This window comes from Camellia sinensis, chromosome 2 (genome assembly GCF_055761805.1).
Source record: "Camellia sinensis isolate YWXY chromosome 2, ASM5576180v1, whole genome shotgun sequence".
NCBI classification, from domain to species: domain Eukaryota; kingdom Viridiplantae; phylum Streptophyta; class Magnoliopsida; order Ericales; family Theaceae; genus Camellia; species Camellia sinensis.
The window spans coordinates 36,811,621-36,817,102 of NC_138962.1; positions in this window are offsets into that span (position 1 = coordinate 36,811,621).

Genomic DNA, 5,482 nt, shown 5'->3' on the forward strand with positions numbered 1-5,482 from the left:
AACAAAAAATTATAAATTTTCACGCTCGACAACCAATACTTCAACCACCAATCCCTCTAAAAAGAATCTTCCCTACCTTACTCTTCCATTTCCATCTCAAAAAAGAATCATAAAATTAAAAAAAATGAATCATAAAAAGTCATTCACTTAAACTCAAATTACACCAAATTAAATAAATACAACTTTCCAAAACATAAAGGACTAATTGGTTCATAAAAAAATTCTTAGAATTAAATGGATCAATATACCTTCATATGGGATGTATGATAAATTTTCTTTTGTAAAAACATGAGCAAAAAAATAAAAAGAGTTATATGTAACTTATAATAACTTTTTGACTAAAAACCAACGTTCCTAAACAATGCCATATCTAGTAACACATGTTTTGCTATCTCTCAAAAAAATAATATAAAAGCAATAAATCACACTATTTTAATTAATAAAAATCGAATTAAAATATTATGTGTAATTGTTCGAAAAGCATTAAATAATCAGTGCTGCTATATACCACTAAAAGTGGTGCTCTAAAGCACCACTAATGAGTTGGTATACACTTAAAAAAAAAAAAAAAAAAAGACACAGCACACACTGTGACAGTAGGTAGGACCCACTATCACATTATTAGTGGTAGCACTAATTAGTGATATCAAACATTATGTTTAAATAATTTACCCCCTTTAGAGAGTGCAACTGATAAATTTTGCCTCAAGGTTAAAATAAGTTGAAAAATAATGAAACATTTCTTAATATTATGTAACATTATTTAAGTATTCATCCCGATAAATGAAAAATTACAAAATATACTAGTAAATCGTCCATTTACACCTAATGAATAACAAAAATGAGTCAATATTATTTAATGGGTAATGCTATACAAATAAAAATTTAATACAAAAAATTTGTATTGAATGACATGCATTCTATAGTCTTTTCGTTAAAATATCAACGATTGTGTGTTATAATTATAAAATGCAACTGTCATATTATTCTAAATATTTATTTACCTAACTTATAATTTTTTATTTCATCATTAATTAAAAACAAAAAAAAAATCACATTATACTCTAAGAGGATGTGTAGAATAATTTAAATAAATATTTTTTTTTTAACTTTTTACCAAAATAATGTGAAGAAAATAAAAATGCAATGTAATTCAAAAAAAATAGAAAGATAAAAAAATATACTTTGTGGAGAATGCCAAAAACCACCTGTACCTAATAATAACCAACCTAGTAAGCTCAACTAAGGTGGGTTCATCTCACGAAACTCACGTGGAGAGAGAATTATGTATAGTTCTCCCCAACAAGAACTGCAACTCTGTGGTGGGGTAACCAAGTCAAAACATAAACAAACCTTTCTTAGGTTGGTTTGAAATGTAAATTGATTTTTTAATTTTTTGATTATTTTAGTTTGGAGTTAAAAAGTATCGTTTGGAATAGATTTTTTTAATTTTTTAAACTTTTGTGAGAAAAAATAAAATGATTATAACTTGGATATGATATTTTGTCTTATTAAACTAAAAAATCTATTTTACCTTTCATAATTATTTTAGCCAAAAAATCTTTGGCTTTTTTATGCCAAACGAACTCTAACGCTATGTTTGGATTGAATGATTTGGAGAGAAAAGAAAAGAAATAGAGATATATGTATTTCTCTTACTTATTTGGATAACTTAAATAGAGAAAAAATGAGAGAAATAAAGAGAAACGGAGAGAAATCAATTTATCTTATAACCCTTCTTTTCAATCTTTCCAAAAGTGGAGAAATTGGGAGAGAAAAAAAAAAAAAAGTTAGATTCTTATATTTTCATAATATCAATTTTGTCCTCGCAATAAAAATAAAGGAAATAAAATGATTGACACCCATAAAAAGGTTATTTTGATAATGTAATATAAAATAATTTCTTTTCTTTTCTCTTAATGAAATTTAATCAAACAAGAATGAGAGAAATTACAATTATTTCTTTTTTTATTTATTTCTTACTTATCTAAATAAGAATGAGGAAAATATCAATTATTATTTTTTTTTATAATTTAAATAATCATTTCGTTTTCTTTTTTTTTTCTCCCCTGTTGCCGATGGTGGTGTAAGAGTAAGGCTGCGTAAAGAAAGGCCTTTGCCTTCGGCTTTTTTTTTTTGTCTTTAAACAATTTGCATTATCAACCCAAACGGCTGCGTAAAAATAATTGTTTGACTAAATGATTAATTAGTTGAATTGAGTAGCGTGCAAGTCGTGCTAGCGAACATTTTAATACGCCTGGTGATGTCTGGTGTTTTTATTTATAGTTATCAATAATGATTTACATCATTAAAAAATACATCATTAATAGTATTAATATATTAAGAATGGTAAAAAAAAAAAAAAAAAAAAAAAGAAACAAGACATAGAAAGTGGGCGGGACCCTTTATAAATTCATAAATTTTTTAAATACTAGTTTTAATTTTTTTTAACATCTTTTTTATTAACTTATTTTCATTTTCAGTAATTTTTTTTTAATTTTTCAAAAAGTTTTAGGTTTGTGGATTCTACTCGACGAAACGAATCAAAAAATTAAAAATTAAAAAAAAATTAGAAAAGACAAAAAAAAAATAATAAACTTTTTTTGGCTTATTTTATTTTTTTCCAATTTTTTTAATCAAAAAAATACTTTTTAGATTCGTCACCAGACGGATCGAAAAAATAACATTTTTTGGAAAAAAGTTATTAAAAAAAATTAGAGAAAAAGGTTGCTTTTTAATTTGTTTTCAAACAACTTTGAACTATAAAAAATATATTACTTTCATCATTGCAGAACATCCATAGACTTCTTCCAAAATAGGTGTATTTTTATATGATTTTCATAATTAAAAAGATCAATGTGTATAAATTCATAAATGAAGGATTAAAGTGATATTTATTAATTTAGTATAATTAATTATTTTGTATATTCAAAGCGTAAGGCAGTGAATCCAGTCTGTCATATCCAGATTCAGGACATTTACAGCTCATTTCTTAGCTCCAAAGCCAAACTAAGCCTCCGTTTGAGAAGTGGGTTAACTTTTTGATTTTTTTGATTATTTTAGCGTGAGTTAAAAAGTTTGATTTAGGAAAGACTTTTTGACTTTTCTAATTTTTTTTACAAAAAAAGAGTGTAATGATTATAGATTCAATATGATATTTTATTTATTGTGGCTAAAAAATGTCATTCTCTGCTTTTTGAAGCCCCATCCTAATGTTGTCTCTCTTTTGACCTTTATTTCAAAAAAGAGGAAGAACTAATCAAACAATTATTATCATATTTCAAAATTTCAATCCAAGTGAGCGGGTGCCTCTTTGCAACTCTTATGACAAGAAGTTAAAATTACTTTGTTAAAATTATTTTTTGGTTTATTATAATATAATTTTTTTTGAGATATATAATTTTAATTATTAACATGTGATTTTAAGACCATCGATTCTCATATCATTTTTTGATCATTGAATTTATTCCTCAAAAAGTCTCTAATAATTATGATCAATCTCGCTACATACACCCAGTGACGTGGTGACACCCAGTGATATGGCAACCCCCAGTGACATGGCGATGAGGTGGCAGCTGATGTGTAAACACAGCTGAAAAAAAAAAAGAAAAAAAAAGAGGAAAATTATAACCAATTGAGTTCTCTTTCTCTCTCACACGACCCTCTCTGTAACAACTTTCTCTCTCTATAGCTCACCTCCCATGGCAACTCTAGCCCTAACCCTCAACTTCTGGGGAGTCCTCTACGAATCCAAACGAATGAAACACAGTGATGATGGAGAACAGAGTCAGCTTACCCGAGAGCAACAATGGTGAAGTCATCCCTCGAAAGGCTCGGTTGACACTCATCAGCTCTTTGATCTTCCTATTCAACCTCCTAATCGGAACAATCATCGGAGCTCTGCGATCAAGATCGAGAGAGAGCACTGCCATCAAGATCGAGAGCACTGCCATCAACCAATTTCCTTCCTCTCCTCCATCTCCGGCGTGTAAACACAGCTGGACAAAAAAAAAAAGAAAAAAAAAAGATCAAGAGAGAGCACTGCGATCAACCAATTTCCTTCCTCTCCTCCATCTCCGGCGTCTCTCTCTTCTCCATCTCCGACGACTTCCTCCATCTCCGGCGACTTCCATGGTGGTGGCCGTGGGTCTCGAACCTTCATCGGAGTCAAGGGAGAGAGGGGGAAAGAGAGAGAGAATCGCGTGTCCTTCGTCGGAGTCAAGAATGGAGGGAGAGAGAGATGAGAGACCTGTAATGAAATTAGATTTTGAATGACTTCTGAATGATGAGAGAGAAAGTGAAGGTGCGTGTGCTGAAGGTGGACGTGAAAATCACGTGATTGTCCACGTCAGCTGGGGGTGGGTGGGGGTCGGCCTAACTGGGGGTGCGAAGCATTTTTGAATTACGATTTAGTTTTGTTGATGTGATTGAAAATGATTTTGTTAAATTTAAAGTAAAAAATTTGATGCAAGATTTGACTTTATCATTTTTCGGATAAGGCATTAGACTCCCTTAATTTTTTTTTATTTTTTATTTTTATTAAAATGTCTAACCAGAAAATAACTTTGATAAGGCTTATGACTTTCTTATTGATTTCTATGGAGACATAATTTTTGAATGACAATACATAATTGAGGTATCACTAAAATATCAGCTGAGGTGCCACGTGTCCTGATCATGGCGCCGAGATCATCTCAGTTAGATCGAGGTTATCTGCGAAGTTACCGGAATCCGGAATAAGCGGAGAAGGGACAAGAGTCCTAAAATGATATATGACTTTAGTTTGGGTAAAGATAAGACTCTTAGAGAGTTTATTTCAATCCTATTGGGAGTCCAAGATTAGTAGTAATTCTAAGTCCATTGAAGTCAGGCTTCTATTGGGACTAGGTTTGTAATGGCCATAAAACAGAGGGACCCTTATAGGTCTAAGGTATGCTTTTTATATTCTGAATAGTGAGTTAAGCACTTTTGCTATCTTTGAGAGATAACTGACTTGATCGTTGAAGTGTCTCTAGGTGGACGAACCACCGTCGGAATCTCTTCTTTTTGTGACAGGTCATTCGGGCTTAATCTATTCTGTCAGTGTTTTCCAGCTGAGTGCTTGATTGGCAGTGTGGTCCAAAATTGACACACACAGTTTCAAATTGTTCTTAGAGATGGGTATGTTTGGTTTATATTTCTAGAGTGATTTTGAGAAAAAAATTTATTTGGTTTGTAAATTTTTCAAAATTACTTTCTCTCTCTTATCTATCAATCAATCACTTTGTATTTCTCGTCTCTCTTTTTCGATCACCTTTTCTCTCACATATATCTACTTAATTATAATAAAATATCAAATCATTCCAAACTCCCAAACTCCAAAACTACTTTTAAAATACACAACTAAATAAATCAAAAAAATTTCTAAATTTTCTTTTCAAAACAATTTTTTAAAATTATTTTCCCAAAACCAAATTAAGCATACCCAAGTTTACCGTTCATC